General features: G+C 46.5%; 1 protein-coding gene across 1 annotated transcript in view; it reads left to right on the forward strand.

Moving 5' to 3' along the window:
* LOC122800226 (dynein axonemal heavy chain 17-like) overlaps positions 1-26,366 on the forward strand; it is a 17,083,451-nt gene that overhangs the window by 10,131,586 nt on the left and 6,925,499 nt on the right. The window lies entirely within an intron of this gene.

A 26,366-nucleotide genomic window follows, 5' to 3' on the forward strand; every position in this document is an offset into this window, starting at 1 on the left:
CACAAAAGTCTCAGGTAACACCTACTTGATAGTCTCTTCTTCGGATACTTCTTCAGACCCCCCCCCCCCCCCAAGGAAGCCTCTGTGAAAAGAAAGTACAAGAGGAAGCACTTAGACTCCCCAGAAGTGTCTTTCACTGAAGATACTGATTTCGATGAAGGGGAAGGTCCCCCCAGGTCACCCCCTGATGAGGTTTCTTTTGGGGTCATCCTAGAAATTCTGAAACAGAGGGGGTAGCTGGTCCTCCTCCCAACCTTCCTCAGAGGAATCGGTATACCTGGAGGCTTTTAGTGCTCAACTTTCTACTTCTTGAATCTCTCCACCCGCTGACAGTCTCATTAAATTGATCGCTCAGCGGGCGTGGAAGATGCCCGATGCCATAGAGCCAATCCCTAAGAGACCTGATAGTGTATTAGGTTCATAGGTTTATACTAGGCTATCTGCCCAAGGGCATTTATAAGCCTAGCCAGAGTTTTGTGGCTTTCGCCACCCCTTTAGTTTGGAGGATACTATGCCCATTATTTTGCTGTGCCTCTGTCCAGCAGTGACACTGAGATAATCCCTGGGGTATATCTGCGATCTCCCATCCATTGGTCAAGATTTCTCTTGAACAAAGCCAGCGAGGTGCTCTGCCTCACATGTACCGGAATTTTGTTCCACAGCATAGGGAGTCTCTGGGTGATGAATCTGTCCCTCCAGCACATCCTATTAATAACCGTGTCAAGGTTTAAGTCTCCCGCCCTTGTAGTTCTGAGGGATCTAGATTTTTTGAGGTGAAGCATGTTCATCAATTCTGGGTTTGACATGGACTTGTATGTCAGGCACAGGTCACCTCTGAGCAGACGGTAAGCGACTGAGTAGAGCTGAAGTTCCTTCAGTCGGGCAGCATAGGACATATTTTTGAGACCCTTTATCCTTTTGGTGAGGAACTTTTGGGGCCTTTCCAGTTGCTGCAGGTGTCGTGTCAGATACATTCAGAATGGGGCATTGTACTCAATCATTGGCCTGATGAGTAATGAGTACAGGGGGACGATGACTTCCCTTGATCTAGATGCGAAACCCTTCATGATCAGGTGGGCAATGTAGAAGGTCTTCCTAACTACTTTGGCAACGTGAGTATCAAATGAAAGGTTACTGTCAACCTGGGTACCCAGATCCCTGATAACCTCTTCTGTGCTTAGTGGGTTGCCGCCTATATGGTAGCTAGGGGTAACCTTGTTTTTCCCGAAGGGTATGACTATGCATTTTTTGGCGTTTAACTTTAGGCCATGGTTCTGGCACCAGTTTTCCGTTTCTATAAGACCCTTCTGAAGGATATCTGTGTCAGATGTGTTCTCAACTATGGCGCCCAATTTGCAGTCATCTGCACCCCTTAAAGAGGAACCACACTGGGCCAAAGGAATTCCCGTTGATGCCACGGTGGTAGCGGCAGCCACCAGAAAGGAACTTGCTGAGGAAAGTTCTACTATCCATCCTCCTAACAAAGTCTAGGACTTTGGATATATTTGGGAAGCGTGTTTATGCTTCACTGATCTTTGCTGTAAGGTCCTTGAATTATATGGCGCACTTTACAAGTCTACAGAGAAATCTCATCAAGGAGCTTTTGGATACCCTCGAAGGAGCAGTGACTGAAGGGGTACAAGATAAAGTTACTTCTCAGCTTGCAACCCTAGAAGCATTTTCTAACTCGTCCATGAGGCTTGTTGCCCATGTAGCTGAAGGGACGACTAGGGCAGCTGGTTCAGGCATAGCCATTAGAAGGTATTCCTGGATCTGCTTGTGCAAATTTGTGAAGCCATTTGAAGTGTCATTCATCAATGCTCTGGTTGACGGATCTTCCCTGTTTGGTCCCAAGGTAAAAGATACCCTAGCCAGATGTGAAAAGGGCAGTAAGACCCTTTCTGCCACTGGCATACATTTCTCCACTCAGAGACCGTATTCTAGGAACCAGAGAAGTGGGAGACTATGGTTTAAAAAACTCAAAGGGCCTTTCCATGCTACCCTAGAGGCAGAAATGGACTGCAGAATTGGGAATCCAGAAAGTCCTTCTCTGGAGCTTTCTACCAGCACCCCTGAATGGGTGCCTGATTGCCTGCCTCTGAAGGCAGTTGGGGGACAGCTTTGTCTGCACCAATCTGTCTGGCAAATGTTAACAATGGACAAATGGGTGCAGGGAATTATATCCAGAGATTAACAGATTCCACTATCACAACCTCCAAAACCCCATAAAAAACTCCCAGATCTACCACCCAGTCTCAGGGAAGCAGCAGTTCTACAAATTCAAAAACTGCTAAGCAAAAGAGTCATCCAAAAAGTCCCACCAGACCAGAAAGGATCCAGATTTTACTCAAGATACTTTTTAGTGCCCAAGAAAACAGGGGACTGGAGACTCATCTTGGGTTGCAACCAATTCAATAAGGCAGTTCACCAAACCAAATTCCAGATGGTCACAGTTTAGTTGATACTTCCATTCCTGGAAAAAGACGAGTCGATGTGTTCTATCGACCTCCAAGAACTTATTACCACATAGAAATGGAAAAGAGCTCCAGGAGGTTGCGCTTCCGGTTGGGAGCCAGTCATTTCCAATTCAGAGCACCACCCTTTGGAATCATCACAGCCCCAGGGTGTTTACCAAATACATGGCAGTGGTAGCAGCTCACCTAAGATTGTAAGGGTTTCGAGTATTTCCATATCTTGACAACTGGCACCTCACCACTGCCACCAGGTGTCAATTAGAACGGGCAAGAGATTACACCATACATCTCTGTGCATCTCTGGGAATAACTATAAACTTTGAAAAGTCCACACTTCAACCCACTCAAAAACTGGACTGCACTGGAGCTTACTTAGACACTGTCTCAGGAATTGCATCTCTCCCTCCAGAAAGGCTACAATGCATAAGATCACAGATCGGTCATTTACTACACGACAAGGTCCCAGCAACATTAGTTCTTCAAACCTTAGGCTCCATGGCAGTAGCAATCACTCTAATTCCCTTGGCGAGGTATTACATGTGGATATTGCAGTGGCTACTAGTGTCCCAATGGTCTCTCATTTACCAACCAATGTCTCAACTAATTCTAATTACCAATCATTGCAAGCATGACCTGTTGTGGTGGCTACACTCCAGCCAGAATCTCGTGAGTCATCCTTTTATTCTCCACCAGCCCCAAGCCATAGTGACCACAGATGCTTCCCAGACCAGGGGGGGGGGGCATTATCTGGGAAAGACAGTCCAAGGCACATGGTCCCAATTGGACCCCAACTTGCACATCAATGTACTAGAGATGAGGGCAGTGTTGTTAACATTGCAAACATTCCAATATGTCCTCCCTCTAAGAAAAGTAGCAATTCAGATGGACAACATGTCAGTAGTCTGGTACATAAACAAACAAGGAGGAACCAAATCTTACCCGTTGTGTGGAGAAGCACTCAGAGTTTGGCAATGGGCGATTTCTTCCAACTGCTTTCTCATAGTAATGCATATTCCAGGTAGTTCCAATGTAATAGGAGACAAATTGAGCAGAACTGTTCTCTTGCCTCATGAGTGGTCTCTCAATCCAGCAGTGGCAAACAACATTTTTCACCACTGTGGCCAACCTTACTGCAATCTCTTTGCCTCTCCTCTTAACAAGTGCAGAAGTTACTTTACCCTAATCCCTCCTCAGGGGGAGTCACCCAGAGATGCTCTTCTCCAAGTTTGGCCTCCCAGTCTGCTTTATGCCTCTCCCCCATCTCCTCTCATTTAAAAGTTCCGGAAGATAGCCAAAAGGATGGAAAATTCAGTAATCCTCATTGCCCCCTTCTGGCCTTGACAAGTTTGGTTTCCCATCCTGTGGCCTCATTTGATTCAGAAACCATGGCTTCTGGACCCAGTTATATATCTACTGTCTCATCCGGAGGGCAAGATGCATCTGAATCTCCAAAACCTCAAGGTCATTGCATGGCTTCTTCAGTTCCCATGATTGCCAGACATCCTTCTCTTTCCTCACCTGTCTGACAAATTATTATCGCTAATCACAAATCGTCCACAAGGAAATTATACCAAAGCAAATGTGAAAAATTTGCTAGATGGGCTCTAGACAATAGAATAGATCCATATCAAGTCCTATCCAGAAGGTATTAGATTTTTTAGCTTTACTTTACCAGTCGGGCCCCTCTACATCAACAAAGTGCTTCTAGCTACAGTTTCAAACTTCCATGCAGGACTGGGGGATGCTCCTCTGATGTCACACAAACTGTGTAAAGCATTCCTAAAAGGTATTCTAATGCTAAGACCTTAATTTAAAGAACCTCTTCCCCCTTGGGATTTAACTGTGGTCCTTCTGGCCCTGACTCGGAACCCCTATGAACCACTGGCAACTTGTAACTTAAAATATCTGTCCTGGAAAACCCTATTTTTGGTGGCTATCATTTCTGCCAGAAGAGTCTCAGAACTTGAGGCCCTATCGTGCCAACCTCCATATTTAATTTTTCATAAGGATAGAGTTGTGCTTCGAACTAATCCTTTCTTTTTGCCCAAGATTGTATCCGAGACTAATATTAATGAGACTTTACAGCTACCAGTCTTTTTCCCAAATTTTTCAAACAAGGGAGAATATGCTCTCTGTCTTCTTGACATGCACAGACAACTATGTTTTTATCTTCACAGGGCTAATGTATTTAGAAAATCAAACCAACTTTTTGTAGCATTTTCTTCTGTCCATCTAGGTAACCCAGTGTCTAAGGTTACCTTGGTGAAGTGGCTTAGAGACTGCATCACATTCATTTATCATTCTAAAGGACTCCAGCTCCCAAAAACAGTTCAAGCCCATTCTACAAGAGCAGTAGCCACTTCTGCAGTCTTTCATGCCAGAGCTTCTGTAGACGACATTTGTTCAGCAGCCACTTGGTCTTCTCATCATACCTTTATCACCTATTACAAATTAGATTTGGTCTCAAGGGGACGAGCATCCTTAGGCTCTATGGTGCTTAGGAATATTCTTCCGTAAGACCTCCTGAGGCTAAAGTAGCTGAGGACTCTGTCCCACTGCAAGGATTGAGTGAAGATTGACAACATCAGATAAAGAAGTTATGTCTTACCGTAACGTTCCAGCTGCGTTGTTGATCTTCACCAATTCTTGACATTCCCACCCTCCATCTCCCATCCTGGGACTCTTAGTAGACCAAATTTAGACCTTGGCTAGCTTTCCTTTAAGGACTCATATTTGGTCTCAATTAATCTAATTATCATGCAATGTGAAAGTGTTCAATCTCGCCGTTTGTTCTTACACACGGGTTCGGAGCCGATCCTCGGCTCTGAGTCGGCCGCATCGCAAAGCTCTCCATCTTAGAGAAGCTCGAGACCAGACTATATCCCATAATCCTCCCTGCTATCCCTCAGATCTAGTTTGCCGCTGCAACAGATCGGTTGAGGAGAGCTCGGGCCAGAGAGAGAAATTTAGTTTATCGATCAGATAAGCAATATTTTGTAAAAAGTTTTTGTCAATCTACCTTAGATAGAGTAGTATATAGTGTGTGTTTGTGTGTGTTTTGATAGATATCCCTTATATATATATATATATATATATATATATATATATATATATATATATAGGTTTTTTGGCTACGGCCTACTTGTAGTCACTGTTTTAGTGTTGTTGACTTGCATTGTGTACCATGTCGGAGAAAGCCAAATCCGGCTTTAAGAGATGTCAGTGTGGACAGAAAATGTCCATCACTGAAAATCATGCTTCCTGCGTCTACTGCCTTGGCCCTCTCCATTTGCAGGAGGACTGCTCCATCTGTCATTCCTTATGGCCCCCAAGATAAGGCCTATCTTACTAAAGGAGTTCTGGTCAATGCTATGGTGGTGGTGGCAGCCACGAAGAAGGAAATGTCTGAGTCTTCCTCTTCTGTTCATCCTCCTAATAAGGATTCTAGGACTATGCACAGATATGGGAAGCGTGTTTTTAGTACAGCGACTTTTTCCATGCGTTCGCTAAACTACTTGACACATTTTACATGACTGCAGAGGGATCTCATTAAGGAATTGGGAGATACCCTCCAGGGTAACACAGATGCTGCTGTCTCAGATAAGGTGACAGCATAACTTAACACCCTTACTTCAATAGCAAACTCATCCATGAGGCTCATCTCATATGCGGCCGAAGGATCGAGTAGAGCTGCAGCTTCAGCGATTGCTCTCCGTAGACAATCTTGGATGCGGCTGTGCTCCTTTGCGGAAGCCTTCAAGTCTTCCTTTGCCAATGCCCCCTTTGGTGCCACACTCTTTGGGCCCAAAGTAAAGGAGACTCTAACTCGGTGTGAGCAAGAGGGGAAGACCCTGTCTGCTGTTGGGGTCCATTTTTCCGCTCCAACTAGACTGTTCCCCAAAGGGCAACGAAGCGGAAAAATGTGGATGTTAAGTTGTCAATCTCGCCTTCATTCTTGCTTGATGGGTTTGGAGCCGATCCTCGGCTCCGACTCGGCACTTGCTAAGCTCGAGAGTCACTTTTAACAGCTCGAGGCAGCCCCATATCCCATGATGCAAGGCGGTAAGTACCCAGATCTCGTTTGCCGCTTCGCTGATGAGGTCCTCCTTTTACCAGCTCCTGGTAAGTGAATTATTTCTTTACTATTTTAGCCCATTTTTACAAAAAAACCTTAAATTATTAGTTTTAACTTAGTTTTAATTCCTTTCTGACAGAAAATTTCCCTGTCTCCTCAAAACTTTTAGTCAGACTAAAACCCAACCCATCCCCCCCCGTTAGGGTGTGTGTGTGTGTCTGTTAGTGATACATTTTGGTATATTTAATTTAATTTCTTGGACTGGTGTGTGTGTGTGTGTTTTACACCATGTCTAAAGAAAGGGTCTCAGGCTTTAAGAAGTGTGACTCGTGCTGTCAGAAGATGTCTCTGACAGACGGTCACACTTCTTGCCTGTACTGTCTGGGGCCTCTTCACCTGCAGGACTCCTGTGCTATATGTCATTCTTTTAGCCAGAGAGTCCTGCAGGAATGAAGAAATAAATTGATTTTGAGGGGCCTTCTTAAGCCGGAGGGCTCTCCGGCTAAGTCGGCCCCATCTAAGACTTCTAAGTCTTCCAAGGCCCAGGCTTCTGTGTCCAAGCCTGTGGCCTCGGCTCCAACTCATTCAGAGTCGAGATTGGCTCCGGCTGGAGCCGATTCTGGGTTACCTAAACCTTCGGCACCGATGGCTATCGGTGCCGACTCTGGTTCGACCACTTCGGTGTCGGCTCCGATCGGTTCCGACCACCATGTGGCCCAGGCATCGGTGTCGGCTCCGATCGGCTCCAACACCCTTACATTTATGGCCGTATCGGCTCCGGCTGGAGCCGATACATCGAAGCTACCTGTTGGTGCCGATAAGTTGTCGGCTCCGACAGTTTCAGTAGTTTCATCGGCTCCGATGGTTCCTTCGAGGAAGAGGTCTAGGTCCCCTTCCTTGGAGCCGATACTCTCGGCTTCGCCTCTCCTCTCGGAGCGGAGCCATCGGAGCCGATCTTCAAGGTCATCCAGGCTTTCTGACCATGATTTGGAGAGAGTGGTCAGTAGACTACTAAAGTCACAGGCACTGGCCCAAATGCTACATAGTCCGTCTCAGCAGACGACTATTAGTCCACACCCCACTGCAGTTCCTCCTTCGACTCTACCCCAGAGTTTGGAGTTGGAGTCTTCGGGAATAGTTTCTGCTGCGGCTGAGGGACAGATACCCCTTCTGCTCCTTCAGCCTCTACTCTTATCTCCTCTTGAGACCTTCCTTAGAGGGATTCGTGGCCGGGCTTCCTGGTCTCCTCCGAGGGGGTGAGTGGCATCGGACCCTTGTCCGACCCCGCTCTTCCCCTTGGAGCCTCGGCCTTGGTGAGCTCGGCTCCGACATCTGCCTCGGAGCCTTCCTTTTCGGTGGGTCCTGGAGTTCCTAGCTCTTCGGAGCGGGTTCTCTCGGACCTCCCTGGGAGGAGCCTTGAGGTGATGAAGAGTGTGCTGGCCTCTGGACTCAACCAGCAGTCTGTTCCCTTAGCTCCTCCCTCTATAGTGCCTGTTGACATCTCTGCCACTTCTCTTGCTCCCGGACCCAGAGATCCTCCGCCTCAGGTTTCCCCACTGGGAATATCCCCTCTTCTGAGGATTCTCCTGATTTGTCGGGTGATCCTCCGCGGAAGAGGACTTGTAAGAGGAAACACGTAGACTCCCGAGTCTATCACTTCGGATACTGACTTAGATGAGTCAGAGGGATCCCCAAGATCCCCCTCTGAGGATGTCTCCTTCTCAGACATCCTAGAACTCCTTAGACAGATGGAAAACTGGCCCACCAACAATCCCTCTGAGGATGAGTCAGTATACCTGGAGGCGTTTGGATCTCGGCCCTCCACCTCCTGGGTGTCTCCGCCTTTCGACCCCCTTATGCAGGTTATTGCTCGAAAGGCGTGGACTGCTCCTGACTCTGTAGAGCCTGTCCCTAGGAGGCCTTCTAAATTTATTACTGCCCCGTCGGACAAGCAATTCCTTACAAAAGGTGTCCCCACTGATGCCATGGTGGTGGCGGCTGCCACCAAGAAGGAACTTGCAGATCCTTCCGTACCTGTCCATCCTCCTAATAAGGACTCTAGGACCATGGATAGATATGGTAGCGGATGTTTTCTTCAGCGACCTTTGCTATGCGTTCGCTGAACTATCTTTGTCACTTCACCAGACTCCAAAGGGATATCCTTAAGGAGCTAGGTGAAGTTGTGCAGGATCCTACAGCTGCGGGGCTCAGGAAAAATTGCTTCGCAGCTAGGAACCCTTAACTCCATTGCAAACTCCTCCATGCGGCTTATATCATATGCTGCTGATGGAGCGAGTAGGGCCGCAGGTACAGGTGTGGCTCTTAGACGCCAAGCCTGGATGCGACTATGTAATTTTGCAGATCCCTTTAAGGCGTCCTTCACAAACTCTCCCTTTGATGGGTCAGCTTTGTTTAGCCCTCAAGTGAAGGAAACGTTGACCAGGTGTGAGCAGGACAGCAAAACTCTTTCTGCCGTAGGAGTCCGTTTTTCCACCCCTTCTAGACCTTATCCCAAAGGACAGAAGGGTGGGAAAATGTGGTTCCGCAAATCCCAAGGAGTCACGCCGGATTCACGTGGTCAGTTTACCCCTAGAGGCAGAGGGGGTAACAACAACAGACGCTCTAGAGGCAGAGGGGTCCACAAAACCAGGGAAACAGAGAGTCTCTCTCTGACAAGCCCTTTCAGCATCCCTGAGATGTTGCCCGGCTGTCCCTCCTTGGAGGCAGTCGGGGGAAGACTATCACTGTACCCAGAAGCCTGGCGTTCTCTCACTCAAGACAGATGGGTACAGTCGATCATATCCGAGGGATACATAATTCCTTTCGAGGAAAGTCCTTTCTATCCCTCAAATTCCCTCCCATACGTACCACCCGGTCTAAGGGAAATTGCAGAGTTGGAAGCCTCAAAACTACTGCAAAAAAGAGCCATTCAGCCAGTTACAACAGACCATTCAGAGCCCGGAATCTACTCAAGGTTCTTTTTGGTCCCCAAAAAGACGGGAGACTGGAGACCAATATTGGATCTCAGCAGACTCAACAAGTCTGTGAGGAAGACAAGATTCCGAATGGTCACTCTTCAGTCGATTCTACCCTTCTTGCAGAAGGACAACTGGATGTGCTCAATAGATCTTCAGGATGCGTACTATCACATAAAAATTCACAGACGCTCCAGGAGATTTCTCCGCTTTCGGCTGGGGTCCAGTCATTTCCAGTTCAGAGCCCTGCCCTTTGGTCTCACCACAGCCCCCAGGGTGTTCAAAAAATGCATGGCAGTGGTCACGGCTCACCTGAGACGTCAAGGATTCCAGGTGTTTCCGTATCTCGACGACTGGCTCCTGTCAGCCACCACCAGGCATCAGCTTGTTCAAGCCAGGGATTACACAATAAATCTTTGTTCTCATTTGGGCATCTCGATCAACTTCGAAAAGTCATCCTTATTGCCCTGCCAGTCTATTACTTTCATAGGCGCAAACTTAAACACTGTTCGGATGTCAGCTACCCTTACAGACCAAAGAGTTTCAGACATTCAAAGTCATGTCAGGATCATTCTAGCCAACAAGAAGGTACAGGCCAGAATGGTTCTAAAAGTATTAGGTCTCATGGCTGCGGCCATTACTCTTCTTCCCCTGGCTCGCTTCTACATGCGCCTTCTTCAGTGGATGTTGTTCACTCAGTGGTCTTACCAACAACTTCCAATGCGTCACCACATTCTGGTGACACAGATTTGCAAAAATCATCTTGCTTGGTGGATCACTTCTCCCCAGATTCACCAAGGCAGACACTTTGTACCCCCATCCCCGGTAGCCACTGTCACCACGGATGCCTCCCTGATCGGGTGGGGGGGGGGCATTATCAGGACAGGATGGTCCATGGGACGTAGCAACCGTTCGAGTACCACCTGCACATAAATGTCCTAGAGATGAGAGCAGTGCTTTTAACGTTGCAAGCCCTCAACGACTCTCTTCCTGTAGGGACAATTGCAGTCCACACAGACAACATGTCTGTAGTTTGGTATATCAACAAACAGGGCGGAACCAAGTCCTACCCCTTGTGTCGAGAAGCACTCAGACTGTGGCAATGGGCGATCTCCTCTCATCGGTTTCTGGTAGCAATGCACATCCCTGGGAAAACCAACATTTTAGCGGACAGATTGAGCAGAGCTATTCTCATGCCTCACGAGTGGTCTCTCAAGCAATCTATAGTGGAGGAGATTTTTCTGGAATGGGGTTGCCCATGTTGCGATCTTTTTGCTACTCCCCAAAACAGCAAATGGCCAGACTTCTTCTCTCTCTTCCCTCTGTCAGGCCATCCCCCCAGAGACGCTCTGACCCAGGATTGGCCCCAGGGACTTCTTTATGCTTTTCCTCCTTTTCCTCTAATCCCTCAGGTTATCCAGAAAGCTACCGTTTTGAGAGCCAAAATGATTCTCATTGCTCCTTATTGGCCTCGACAAATTTGGTTTCCGTTCCTCCATCGTCACCTTTTGGTGCAGCCATGGCATCTGGACCCAGTGCCAGATCTTCTGGTTCACCAGTCCGGTCAGCTGCACCGGTCTATCCCTTCTCTCAACCTCTCAGCATGGTTGCTCCACTTCCTTCCTTAGCCAGGCTTCCTTTGATCTCTAACCCTGTTAGAGACATCATAGTAGCTTCTTTAAAATCCTCTACCAGGAGGATTTATACAAGCAAATGGAAAAGTTTCTCTTATTGGGCTAAAGCCAAGAATATCGATCCCTTCACTGCCCCAGTTCAGGCAGTTTTGGACTTCTTAGCGGAGATTTTTCATGCAGGCTCCTCTTCTTCCACAGTTAGAGTTCAACTGGCTGCTATCTCGAACTTTCATGTCGGGATCGCAGATCACAATATCATGTCCCATAGGCTTTGTAAAGCCTTCTTGAAAGGAATTTTCCTGCTAAAGCCTCCAATCAGGAATCCTCCTCCTCAATGGGATCTAAATTTAGTGCTGACATCCTTGATTCTTCCCACCTTCGAGCCAGCTGTTTCTTGCTCCCTAAAATTTCTTTCTTGGAAAACATTATTCCTAGAAGCTATTACATCGGCCAGGAGGGTGTCTGAACTTCATGCTCTTTCGGTTCGACCCCCCTATTTGGTCTTTCACAAGGACAGAGTATCATTGAGAACTAATCCGACCTTTTTGCCTAAGGTCGCCTCAAAGGCTAATTTGAATCAATCCATTGATCTCCTGTATTTTTCCAAACTATTCAAACAGATCGGAACAAAATTACATTATCTTGATGTCCACCGCCAACTCAGATATTATTTGGACAGAACTAAACAATTTAGGAAATCCGATCAACTCTTTGTTTCCTATGCGGATAACAGGAAAGGCCTTCCTGTCTCTAAAGTGACTTTATCTAGATGGCTTTCTTCTGTCATCTCTGAAATTTATCTGCTCAGGGGAAAACAGCTGTGCTCAAAACCTAAAGCACATTCAACTAGGAGCTTAGCTACTTCTACAGCCTTTCAAGCTAGACTTCCTTTAGACACTATTTGTGCAGCAGCCACTTGGGCCACTCCTCATACTTTTGTTTCCCATTACAAATTGGACTTGGCCTCCAGGGACAGAGCCAGTTTTGGCTCTACAGTCCTCAAGAGTCTGTTCCGTTGAGCCACCCAGGATAGAGGTGCTAGGGACGCGGTCCCATCAAGCAAGAATGAAGGCGAGATTGACAACTTTTATATTAAGAAGTTATGTACCTACCATAACGTTCCATTTTAGTTGTCTTCTCTCGCCTTCTTTCTTGCGACCCTCCCTCCTTCCCCCAGGCCTGGACAGACCTTTCTACAAGAGATTGTTATGCTGAAGACCATTCAGAACTGGTCCTTCTTTCATCCTGTAGGCTTTCTTTCTTCCTTTGGGAAGTATTTATGCTTGGTGCTATTGCCCTTTGTCATCAAACGAGATCTGGGTACTTACCGCCTTGCATCATGGGATATGGGGCTGCCTCGAGCTGGTAAAAGTGACTCTCGAGCTTAGCAAGTGCCAAGTCGGAGCCGAGGATCGGCTCCGAACCCATCAAGCAAGAAAGAAGGCGAGAGAAGACAACTAACATGGAACGTTATGGTAGGTACATAACTTCTTATTCCGTAAGATTCAGGGTCTTTCCAAGCCACACAGGGTGATGCCCCCTCCAGAGGCAGAGGAGGGGGAAGAAATGGAAGACACCGCCCTGGTGGCAGAGGGGGTCCACAAAATCAGGACGACAGGGATACCGTCCCTGGGAAGCCCTTCCAGCACTTCTGAGTGGAGGCCCGACTGTCTTGCTCTGGAGGCAGTCAGGGGTCGCTTGGCTTATACCCACAGGCCTGGCTAAATCTTACCTCGGATTCTTGGGTAAAAAGCATAGCAACCAGAGGATACAAAATTCTCTTTACGTCCACCCCACCTCAACAAAAGAGATTTCCAGATGTGCCACCCCATCTGTGAGATCCACCAGCTGTAGAAATTTCAAAGCTGCTCAAAAAAGAGTCATCCAGCCAGTCCCGGCGGACCAAAGAGGATCCGGAACTTACTCAAGGTTCTTTTTAGTTCCAAAAAAGACAGGGGACTGGAGACCAATTTTGGATCTCACCAAACTCAACACCTTCGTAAGGAAGGAAAAGTTCCGGATGGTCACACTTCAGTCGATCCTTCCTTTCTTACAGAAGGACGATTTGATGTGCTCGATAGATCTCAAGGACGCATACTACCACATCAAAATGGCCAGGCCGTCCAGAGATTACCTGCGCGTCCGGCTGGGAGCCAATCATTTTCAGTTTCGAGCTCTCCCCTTTGGTCTCACCTCAGCCCCCAGGGTGTTCACCAAATACATGGCAGTAGTGGCGTCTCACTTGAGACGACAAGGATTCCGAGTGTTTCCGTATCTGGACGACTGGCTCCTCACCGCCACCACCAAGCATCGTCTTGTACAAGCCAGAGACTACACAGTCGACCTTTGTTCCCATTTAGGAATTTCAATCAATTTCGAAAAATCTGCCTTATCGCCCTCACAGCATATCTCATTTATCGGGGCAGATCTAGATACAAGGTTAACACTGTTAAAGCTTCCTCCACTAAGAGCGTCAGCCCTCAAAGAACAGGTTCTGCTTCTTCTTCAGAACAGGAAAGCCCCAGCCAAGCTAGTGTTAAAGGTTCTGGGACTGATGACAGCGTCTCTGATTGCAGTTCCCATGGGCAGATTGCACATGAGGGTCCTCCAATGGCTGCTTTTCGCACAATGGTCGTTCCAGCAGCTACCCTTATCGCACGAGATACTAATAACAGACTCTTGCAAACGAGATATTTCATGGTGGGTGAACAGTCAGGATCTCACAATGGGTTGCCTGTTTGTCCTACCCAACCCGACGGCCACAATAACCACGGACGCTTCTCTGATAGGGTGGGGGGGGGGGGTTTCAGGGAAGAACGGTCCAAGGGGAATGGTCCAATCTGGAGTACAACCTGCACATCAATGTTCTGGAGTTGAGGGCGGTGTTCCTAGCATTGCAACACTTCCAAGCTCTCTTACCTCTGGGAACAGTGGCAGTTCAGACAGACAACATATCTGTGGTCTGGTACATAAACAAACAAGGGGGAACCAGGTCTTACCCATTATGCAGAGAGGCCATGAGAATTTGGCAATGGGCAGAGTCCACGGGTCGCTTTCTAGTGGCACTGCACATCCCGGGGTCATCCAATATCCTTGCGGACAGGTTGAGCAGAGCCATCCTGTTACCTCACAAGTGGTTCCCCAAACCGCAAGTGGCGGAAAGGATCTTCTGAAGATGGGGCCAGCCTTGCTGTGATCTGTTTGCATCCCCGTTGAATGCCAAATGCAGAAGCTACTTTGCCCTTCTACCCCCTCCAGGGGTGTTCCCAGGGACGCTCTCGTGCACGATTGGCCCCTGGGTCTCCTGTATGCATTCCCTCCTGCCCCGTTGATTCCCAAATTTCTACAGAAAGCCAGGAACCTGGAAAGGACGATAATCCTCATAGCGCCATTCTGGCCTCGGCAGATATGGTTCCCCTTTCTTCGAGCCCATCAAAGGGAGGAACCTTGGATTCTGGACCCAGTGCCGGATCTATTGACTCATTTGTCGGGAGTTCCTCACCCATCCCTTCAATCCCTCAAACTGACAGCTTGGCTGTTCCGCTTCCCTGTCTAGCCAGGTCAGACCTTCTCTCTCCTGCGGTTCAGCACATTCTGGTTGCCTCTCATAAAACCTCCACCAGAAAGCTTTACAGGAGCAAATGGAAACGCTTTGTATGTTGGGCGTCAGGTCAAGACATAGATCCCTTGGTAGCTCCACTTCACAAAGTTCTGGAATTCTTATCAATACTCTTTCATGAAGGGGCTTCTACTTCCACTTTAAGAGTACAGTTGGCGGCCATATCTAACTTTCATATTGGTGAAGGAGGCTCTTCTATTATGTCTCACAGGCTTTGCAAGGCTTTTATAAAGGGAACTTTTCACCTTCGTCCACCCATTCGGGAGCCCTTTTTCCCATGGAATTTGAACTTGTTGTTGTCGCAGCTGATGTTACCACCTTCCAGCTTCATCCTGCCTCCTAAAGTTCTTGTCGTGGAAGACACTATTTCTTGTTGCTGTCACTTCAGCTCGAAGAGTCTCAGAGTTACAAGCATTATCAGTCAGGTCACCGTACTTGATCTTCCACCTGGATAGAGTTTCCTTGCGCACAAACCCGTCATTCCTCCCCAAGTTATGTTCTGTCCTAAATATCAACCAATCCATAGAGCTCCCACGTTTTTCAAGAATCATTCAAACAAATTGGAATATATGCTGCACAAGTTGGATGTACATAGGCAACTGATATTTTACTTGGACAGGACTAAAGATCACAGAAAGTCAGATCAGCTGTTCATTTCGTTTGCAGACAACAAAAAGGGTATGGCAGTCACGAAATGTACCTTATCTAAATGGCTTTCCGATTGTATAGGGTTTGTGTATTCTATTTCGAATCAGCCACTACCTTTCAAGCCTAAGGCTCATTCTGCTAGGGCCGTTTCCACTTCCTTAGCTCATGCAGCTCGCTTACCATTGGACATGATTTGTGGAGCAGCAATGTGGGCTAAACCTCATACATTTATCACTCATTATAAAGTGGACAGGGCTTCCAAGGACAGGACATCCTTTGGTTCCACTGTGCTCAGGAACGTTCTTCCATGAGTCACCCAGGGTGATGGAGCTAGGGATGCTACCCGTGTGTAAGAACAAACGGTGAGATTGAACACTTTCACATTTAGAAGTTATGTACTTAACATAACGTTCCATGTGAGGTGTTCATCTCGCCTTTGTTGTTACATTCCCTCCCTTTCCCTCCCCACACGTTATGGAAGAACGGGTAAGATTAGAGTCTGGTCGAGATTTTTCCCTTTTCTTGGGTTCATTGCTCTGTGTCCCCAGTGGGATATAGTTCACCACCCATAAGGCATTAGATATTATAGTCAAAAGGTGTTCCTGGATAGCCGTGTGAATGTGAAGGTCTTAGACCAAGTTGACTATTAGCGGTCTGGTTTCTTGCAAACTAGATCTGAGGGATAGCAGGGAGGATTATGGGATATAGTCTGGTCTTGAGCTTCTCTAAGATGCAGAGTTTTGCGATGCGGCCGACTCAGAGCCGAGGATCGGCTCCGAACCCGTGTGTAAGAACAAAGGCAAGATGAACACCTCACATGGAACGTTATGGTAAGTACATAACTTCTAATTTTTGAACTTTCACGTCTGACTGCCAATCCTTGGCAAACTTGATCTGAGGTAATCTCTGTGAGGAGCATTATGGGTAGAGCCTGGCTCGAGAGTTTGGAGAGCACGAGCTGAAGTAAACGGCTGTCTTGGTTCCGAGGTTCGGAACTGAATCCACTGTCAAGGATTGGTGAAGATCAACAACACAGATGGCACGTTATGGTAAGACATAACTTCTTTTTTCGGACAAATGCATTCTGAAAATCATTCAACAGGATTACAGATGGCAGCAAGGGGAAATTCCTCCTTTCCGGGGGGAGATCATTCCTCATCGTCCAGATCAGTCTATTTTTTTTCAACCTGTTTTTCATCTGATGCTGTCCTAAGGAGTGATAGAACCAGTTCATCATTCTCAGGTAGGAAAGGGTTTTTATTCAAGGAAGTTCCTAGTGCAAAATGAAGAAAATGCTTGGAGACCAGTTCTGAATCTTTCTTTCCTAAACCTGTTTCATGATAGTGCCTAAATTCAAAATAATGTCACTTCAGAATCTGTTATCTCCTTTCTCTTTCATGTTTCCTGGACTTAAAAATGGGTATTATCACATCCCTATTCATTCAGACTTATGTTTCTTAAGGTTTTGTGTCTCTGAATCACATTATCATTTCTTTGCCTTACCTTTTGGACTATCCACTCTACCATGAGTTTTCGCAAAGTGTCTAGCTCCAGTTATAGCTCATTGCAGACTACAGGGTGTCTACATTCTTTTTCCATATTTAGTTGACTTGCTTATCATTTCTGTCTTTTTCAGTGTCAAGCATCTCTCTATGTCTTGGGTGAGAGATCTCTTACACAAGCTGGGATTCCAAGAGAACATTCAAAGGTCTTTCTTGACTACTTCACACAGGTTTGTGTTCCAGGAATGTCAACTAAACACCTTGTTTCAAACAGCTTTTCTTCCACAGGAAAAAAAAATAGATCTTTATTTAGATCGATTTCTATGTTTTCCACTCAGACTTTGGTCACTGTGAGGAAATACCTCAGCATTTTGGTTCTCTTGGCATCTATGATTCTCTTGATACCCCTGGCAAGAGTCAACATAAGAAAGATACTTTGGTATCTGAAATCTCTTTGATCCCAGCATCAACACCCTTTATCTTTTTAAATCCCAGTGCTGGGGTTTGTCAGAAGAGAACACTTTTGGTGGAGATAACAGATACCTGTAAATCCAGGCCTTCCTTTCTCCCTCTGTGCTCCAAATAAGTCAGTCGCCACAGATGCTTCTGGCTTTGCTTGGGGAGCAGTTTTATGAAGGATAAAAGTGCATGGGGATTTGGGACACCAAGGATAGATGGAAGCACATAAATATGAAGGAGATGCTTGCCCTGATCAAGGCACTCAACTGTCTGAACTATCTTTTGTCCCCAGGACCTCTTCCATTTGGTACATCAACAAGCAAGGGTGAACAAGGTTGTAAACCCTTTGCAGACTAGCCATGTTAGCTTGGGATATAGCTTCACAGCACAATCTCACTGTATAGAGCAAAACTGTGTGGCAGACAAGCTGAGCAGGATCAGGAAAGATCCTTACAAAGGGAAACTAGATCAGGGGTCTCCTAAGATTTGATCTATTTGTGAGAAGTTCCTTAAGTAGATCTCTTTGCTCCTCTCTGAACAGTCATCTGGCAAGATTCTGTTCCAGAACTTTATGCAAGAAAGCCTGGAAGAAATGTTTTTTGTTTTCCTTGGATAGGAACATTTTTCTATATCCTTTTCTACCCTTTCCACTAATATCCAGGGTACACCTGAAGATTCAGAAGGAATCCTCCAAGATTATTGTGGTGACTCCCTTCTGGCCAAGGCAATCATGGTTCTCCCTTCTTTTGGAAATGGCCAGGTGCATTTATCACGGAACTGTTCTGTTCACACAAGAACAGGGGTGTTTGATACACCCCAACACCAATCATCTTCAATTGGCTATCTAGATGATAGGGTCTTAATTCTTTTTAGGCACCTGTTTACTGGGGACATGCAGCAGGTACTAATGGAAACAAGAAAGCCTGCTACTATAAAATCATACATTACCAAATGGAAAAGGTTTTCTAGTTTGTGCCAACAACATAACCAGCACCCATTCAGGGCTAGTTGTCCTCTGGTTTTACAATATTTGTGAGTTGCTTTCTCCTATGGCCTTTCTTATTCCTCTATCAGGATTAATGTATCAGCCATTTCAGTGTACCTGCCCTTAGATCCTCCTCTTTCAATACAGTCTCATATCAAAATGTGCTTGAAAGGGTTTTTGTATAAGAGGCCTTCAAGAAAACTGGAGGCCTCTTCTTGGAATCTTAATTTTGTGTTAGAAAAGCTAACACTTGTTCTATTTGAACCAGCTAATCTGGCTGACATCATTTTATTAACATGGAAAATATCTTTACTCATTGGCCTGACCTCTTCAAGAAGGGTATCTGAATTTTAAACTCCTTATGGTGAGTAAACCCTATCTCATTTTTCATAGGCACAGGGTTTCCTTGAGAACTATACCTTCATTTATGCTTAAAGTGATGTCTGAGTTTACTTTAAGCCAAACTATCCTTCTTCCTATTTTCTTTCCTGAACCTAAAAGTGAGGGAGAAAGGATACTTCATAACTTTGTTGTCCACAGGCAACTGAAATACTATCTTTACAAATATAAATCTTTCAAATCTTTGGATCAGTTGTTCATTTCTTGTGAAGGTAATAAGAAGGGTCATCCTGTGTCAAAACAGACTATTTCTAAATGGTTGTCTATTACCTTTTGTTATACTCACCATTACAAAACTATTCCAGGTAGGGTCAAAGCCCATTCTACCAGAGCCTTGGCTTTGTGTATGGCTTTTTGGAAAGAGTTGAATTCTAGAAGTATTCTAGAAGCTGCTACTTGGTCCTCTGTAAATATGTGTTTTCCAAAGCACTATAAACTTGATCTTGTCTAGGTCCAGATCAAGCTTTGCTAGGACAGTTCTCCTGGGTCTCCTGGACTATTCACTTTCTACCACCTAAATGTAGTTAGCTATGGTAATTTACCCATATAGCCAATGCTGCTGCAGCAGTGATCAGTATGATGAACATAATACAGTTGTGTTAGTTGAATTTATCATAACAGTACATGTTCAAATGATCACTGCTGCATTAGCTGCTCCTTCCCTCTCTCCACCCCCTCCTTGTTTTGAAGTGATTGCATACCAGGGTGAGAATATTTATTTTGTATTGTTTGTAACATTGCCTTTCAGGGCTCAGCCTCCCTCTCTCCATTAGCAGGAAAGCTCTGTAGGTTTTTGTGCTCAGACTTGTCTTTTAGTCAGTTCAGCTCGAGCTGCTTGTCAGTTTGTGTGCATGGAAGGTGCCTTGAAATTTTGGACTATGGCCAGCTGTTATATCCTTGGTTGGATGTAACCTCCATATAGCTATTTCTACCACAGCAGTGATCATTTGAACATCCACTCTTATGGTACGTTCAACTTACGCAGTGGTACTTTATCATTCTTACTCTTGCTACACTGCTGTACTACTACTTCTTGCCGTAATGGAAGAGTTTTTTACAAAATTTGTACTTTAAGATGATTTTAAGTTTTGAAGTGTTGGAACTCACAATCCAGGTCTCATACTTCTGATAGGAAGCTCATTGGGGTGCCTATTAGAAGTCCAGTGTCCTTGGAAAAGTAATAAATTAAGTGTGAGTAGAAAGAATATATATGTGTGTGTGTATATATATATATATATATATATATATATGTATATATATATATATATATATATATATATATATATATATTTCTGAGACTGTAGTATCTCACAGTATTTCCATTGTCTTGAAGTACAGCGATCTTGGAATCAATATATGTAAATAGGATAGGTGTGCAGGCACAGCTTCCGATTTATGTGGATGAAAAGCCGCAGAGGCTCCTCCTTGTAAAATACTTTAAAGGTGTAGCAGAGAGTTTCAGTACTAATTTTTTTGTGTGAAAATGAAATTGTACTTTGTTGAAGTATCGATACTCACTTTTCTGGTAAGAAGTTGTTATATCGCTGCTAACAGTACTGCTGGGACTTGAGGGCATTCTGTCGTAGCCTGACATCATAATGCCATATTGCCATGCTTTTCAATAGATGCTAAATTCTCACTATTATGAAATATTTGTGTTTGGGTCATTAGCCAGCTAATGCCAGTTGCACAGGTGCTAACTTCTGCAAGAACCTCTATATGTTAAGTTGTCTATCTCGCCTTCATTCTTGCTGGTTGGGTTCGGAGCTGATCCTCTGCTCCGACTCGGCCATCTTCTAAAGCTCGAGAGCTGTTTACTGGCTCGAGGCCTCCCCATAACCCATGATGCCTGGTGCTAGATACCCAGATCTCGTTTGCCGCTTCAGACTGCGAGGTTGTCTTACTGGCTCAGGTCGTATATTTTATTGTATTTGTTCTATATTTTCTAAATTTTACCCTATATAGCATAATTTTCTTAGTTGTTCTATACCCCTAGGCTGTTAAAAAAAAAAAAAAAAAAAAAAGAGTTTTGTTCTCTCCTTTAGAGTAGTTTTTTTGAGTGTGTTAGCTGTATACTTTAGATTGTTAGATTAGTTATACTGCTAGCTTGTTTTTCTTGTGTGTGTGTGTGCGTGTTTGACCTTGGTGTGAGTGCATTATTACCATGTCCAAGGATACTAAAGTGTCTGTATTCAAGAAGTGTGATTCATGCTGTCAGAAGATGTCCCTGACAGATGGTCACACTTCTTGTGTCTACTGTCTGGGTGCTATGCACCTGCAGGACTCTTGTTTGGTTTTCCATGCTTTCAGCCCAAGAGTCTTGCAGGACCGTAGGAATAAGTTAATCCTACAGGGTTTACTTAAGCCCGAGGAGTCACCGGCTAAGTCCTCCAAGCCACCCAAATCCTTGACTCCCAGTTTGGAGCCGTCGTTGGGTGAAGCTACTCCTTCTGCCTCGGTTCTGGCCGGAAACGATGTACCTGCCTCCCAGTCGGTTCCGACACACACTTCGGAGCCATCAGGGAGTTGAAAGAGATCTAGGTCTCCCTCCCTGGAGTCGATACGCTCGGCTCCGAGGTCTCCTCTGCTCCAGTTGGAGCGTAGTCATCTGTCCTCACACTCTTCTCGGTCATCAAGACTTTATGATCATGATCTGGAGAGAGTGGTTAGCAGGCTATTGAAATCGCAAGCCCTAGCAAAAATGTTGTCCAGCCCCCCTCATCAGGGGTCAGCTCCATCCTTGTCTGCAGTTATTCGTCCTCCGACACCTCCCTTGAGTTCGGAGCCGGAGTTCGTTGGGGTTCGAGTCATGGAACCATCGGCACCGACACTTTCTCCTTCAGTTCCGTCGTCGGCTCCGATCACTTCCTTGGTTCCGTCCTTGGAGGGATCTGGGCGGCGAGACTCCCTCGTCGGCTCCGAAGGGGCGAGTGGCATCGGACCCTTGTCCGACCCCGTTCCCCCCCTCGGAGCTTCAGCGCAGGTGAGCTTGGCTCCTAAATCGGCTTTGGAGCCATCCCCCTCAGTGCGGAGAGGGATTCTGATCTCTTCGGGACTGGAGCCTTCTCAGCATCCAAGCAGGGATGCCTTCGAGGTCATGAGGAGTGTGCTGGCCCCTGAGTCAGCCCCACGATCATCCCCTTCGGCTCCTCCCCCTATGGTGCCTGCACCTGCCTCTGCCCCTCCTCCAGACCCCAAGCATGGGGAACCAACGCTCCAGGGCACCCCTTTAGGTGTATCTTCCTTTTCCGAGGCCTCCCCTGATCATTCAGAGGAGCCTCCTTGTAAGAGGAAATGCAAGAGGAAGCATGTTGACTCCCCTGAGTCTGTCACATCAGATACCGACTTAGAGGATTCGGAAGGGTCCCCGAGATCCCCCTCTGAAGATGTCTCCTTCTCAGACATCCTTGAGATGCTTAGGCAGAGGGGGAACTGGACTACCCTGAGCCCTTCCGAGGATGAGTCTGTATTCCTGGATGCATTTGGATCCCAACCTTACACCTCCTGGGTGTCTCTGCCTTTCGACCCACTGATGTCCGTCGTGGCTTGGAAGGCGTGGTCAGCTCCAAACACAGTGGAACCGACCCCCAGAAGACCCACTAAATTCATTACTGCACCACAGGACAAGCAGTTTTTGACCAAAGGTGTCCCCGTTGATGCCATGGTGGTAGCGGCAGCCACAAAGAAGGAGTTGGCTGAAACTTCTTCATCTGTCCATCCCCCTAACAAGGAGTCCAGGACAATGGACAGATATGGGAAGTGGATGTTCTCTTCAGCAACCTTTTCCATGAGGTCTCTGAATTATTTGTGCCACTTTACCCATCTTCAAAGGGATCTCCTTAAAGAGCTTGGAGATACCCTCCAAGATCCATCAGCTGAGGGGGCCTGGGCTAAGGCAGCCTCCCAGCTGGCGACTCTTAATTCAGTGGTGAACTCCTCCATGAGGCTCATTTTTTATGCAGCCGATGGTGCAAGTAGGGCCACAGGCATTGCCCTAAGGAGGCACACTTGGATGCGGTTATGTAACTTTGCGGAACCTTTCAGAGCATCTTTCACCAACACCCCCTTTGATGGTTCCTCTCTTTTTGGATCACAGGTGAAGGACACCCTTACCCGGTGTGAGCAGGAAGGCAAGACTCTCTCTGCCATGGGAGTCCGTTTTTCCACTCCTTCCAGACCATATCCCAAGGGTCAGAAGAGTGGAAAGATGTGGTTCCGGAAATCCCAGGGAGCCTTGCTGGACACACGTGGTGAGTTCCCATCCAGGGGCAGAGGAGGGAACAATAACAGATGCCACCCTCATGGCAGAGGGGGTCCACAAAACCAGGGCAGCAGAGAATACTTCACTGAGAAGCCCTTCCAGCATTCCTGAAGGGTTGCCCGCCGGCTGCCCACCTCGGGAAGCAGTCGGGGGAAGATTATCGCTGTACCGAAGAGCCTGGCTAGACATAACACAAGACAAATGGGTACAGTCTGTTATATCCGGAGGCTACAGAATTCCCTTTTTTCTCACCCCCTTATGGTTAAACAAGTCCCTTCCAGATGTTCCACCCAATGTAAGGGATCAAGCAGTTCACGAAGTTTCAAAACTGCTAAGAAATAGGGCCATCCAGCAAGTCCCAGCAGACCAGCAAGGATCCGGAATTTACTCAAGGTTCTTTTTGGTACCAAAAAAGACAGGGGACTGGAGACCCATTCTGGATCTCAGCAGACTGAACTGGTCTGTACAAAGAACGAACTTTCGGATGGTCACGCTACAGTCCATTTTACCCTTTCTGGGTCAGGACAACTGGATGTGCTCTGTAGATCTTCAGGATGTGTACTACCACATCAAATTGGACAGACGCTCTAGAAGATTCCTTCGCTTCCGTCTGGGAGCCAGCCATTATCAGTTCAAAGCTCTGCCCTTTGGTCTCAGCACAGCCCCAAGGTTGTTCAACAAATGTATGGCAGTAGTTACTGCTCACCTGAGACGGCAAGGATCCCAGGTGTTTCCATATCTAGACGACTGGCTTTTCACTGCTACCACCAGGCATCACCTTCTGCGAGCCAGAGACTACACCATCGAGACTTGCTCCAAACTAGGTATCACAATAAATTTTGAAAAGTCTGCATTGTCGCCCTGTCAGTCTATCACCTTTATAGGCGCAAATTTAAATACAAAAGACATGTCAGCCAGCCTTTCACCAGACAGGGTGCTAGTCATTCGCCGACATGTGCAGGTCTTATTAGGATGCAAGAGGATTCAAGTCAGGTTTGTCCTCCAAACTCTGGGTCTCATGGCAGCAGCGATCATACTCGTTCCTCTAGCTCATTTTCACATGAGGATTCTCCAGTGGCTTCTTTTCACCCATTGGTCCTTCCGGCAGCTTCCTATGTCTCGCATGATTATGATCACAGAAACATGCAAAAAGCACCTTGCGTGGTGGATGGTCTCCACATCAGTGCCCCAGGGCAGACCATTTGCACTCCCCCCTCCAGTTGCTACGGTGACCACGGATGCCTCCCTGATCGGGTGGGGGGGCATTATCAGGGCAGAACAGTCCAAGGCACTTGGCAACCTCACGAGTACCATCTGCACATAAATGTCTTGGAGATGAGGGCCGTGCTTTTAGCGTTGCAAGCTCTTCAGGACTCTCTTCCTACCAGGACCATTGCAATTCAAACGGACAATATGTCAGTAGTGTGGTACATCAACAAGTAGGGCGGAACCAGATCCTACCCTCTATGTCGAGAAGCACTCAGACTCTGGCAGTGGGCGATCTCTTCCCAACGGTTTCTGATCGCAATGCACATCCCTGGGAGATCCAACGTCATAGCAGACAGGCTAAGCAGAGCAATTCTCATGCCTCACGAGTGGTCTCTGAATCAAGTAGTGGCGGACCAAATCTTCTGCAAATGGGACCAACCTTGCTGCGACCTTTTTGCCACCCCCTTCAACAGCAAGTGCAGCAATTTCTTCTCTCTCCTTCCACTTCCCAGACATCCCCCCCAGAGACGCTCTTGTCCGTGATTGGCCTCAAGGACTTCTGTATGCATTGTCTCCATTTCCCCTAATCCCGAAGCTAATACAGAAAGCTACCATATTGGGCTGCAAAATGATCCTCATTGCTCCTTACTGGCCTCGACAAATATGGTTCCGTTTCATGCATCATCATCTTCTCGAGCAGCCTTGGACTCTGGACCCAGTTCCAGACCTGCTGATCCATCAATCGGGCGGGCCGCACCAATCCCTGCAATCTCTCCAGCTCACTGCTTGGTTGCTCCATTTCCAACTTTATCCAGGCTTCCTGATATCTCCCACTCTGTGCGCGAAATCATTTTATCATCGCACAAGTCTACCACTAGAAAAACTTATGCTAGTAAGTGGAAACATTTTTCCTCCTGGGAAGAGGCTAAGAGTATAGACCCCTTTTCAGCCCCTGTACACCACATTTTGGAGCTTCTTGCGGAACTCTTTCATGCTGGGTCTGCTTCCGCTACAATTAGAGTTCAGTTCGCTGCAATTTCAAATTTTCACATTGGCCTGTCGGAGAGTACTGTCATGTCTCATAAGCTATGTAAAGCCTTTCTCAAAGGGACCACTCTGCTCAGGCCCCCAGTGAGAGATCCTCCACCCTCGTGGGATCTAAATTTGATTTTAGCTTCTCTAATTTTGCCCCCCTTTGAACCTGCAGCTTCTTGTTCTTTGAAGTTTTTATCTTGGAAAACCCTCTTTCTGGTAGCAATTACTTCAGCCAGAAGAGTCTCGGAACTTCAGGCCCTTTGTATCCGTCCTCCGTACCTAGTGTTCCACAATGACAGGGTTGCTCTCAGGACTAATCCTTCCTTCCTTCCTAAGGTCTCTTCTGAGAATAACTTGAATCAGTCTATTGACCTTCCTGTGTTTTTTCCCAACCACTCCAACAGGGCATAATATAAATTGCATCAGTTAGATGTTCACAGGCAAGTACGCTTTTATTTGCATAGGACTAAGCACATCAGAAAATCGAACAGCTTTTCCTTTCCTATGCTGAGGGTAAACAAGGTCTTCCAGTTTCAAAAGAAACCTTATCCAGGTGGTTGACGTCTATCATCACATTTATCTATCAACTGAGGAATAAAGAATTGCCGGTTAAACCAAAAGGTCACTCCACCAGAGCTTTAGCCACTTCTGTGGCTTTTCAGGCTAGGTTGCCAATGGAATCTATTTGCGCTGCGGCTACGTGGGCCAACTCACATACTTTCATTTCGCATTATAAGTTGGAAGTGGTTTCCAGGAGCAGAGCTGATTTTGGTTCCACTGTTCTGAAGAGTTTGTTCTACTGAGCCACCCAGGATTTTAGGTGCTAGGGACGCTGTCCCAACCAGGAAGAATGAAGGCGAGATAGACAACTTAACATAAAGAAGTTATGTACCTACCATAACGTTCCATGTTAGTTGTCTTCTTTTCACTTTCTTTCTTGCGTCCCACCCTCCATCCTCCTATCCTAGTAGACCGAGAAGAGTTCCTTATGGTTTTTCACTGGCTGAGTCTTCTCTGGCTATTCCTGTCTGCTTAGTAGTCTCTATGGTAGGGTTTTATGCATTATAGGGTAGGATTCCTTCCTTTTTATG

Source organism: Protopterus annectens, chromosome 4.part0, assembly GCF_019279795.1.
Source record: "Protopterus annectens isolate FY-2018-M chromosome 4.part0, PAN1.0, whole genome shotgun sequence".
Taxonomy (NCBI): domain Eukaryota; kingdom Metazoa; phylum Chordata; order Ceratodontiformes; family Protopteridae; genus Protopterus; species Protopterus annectens.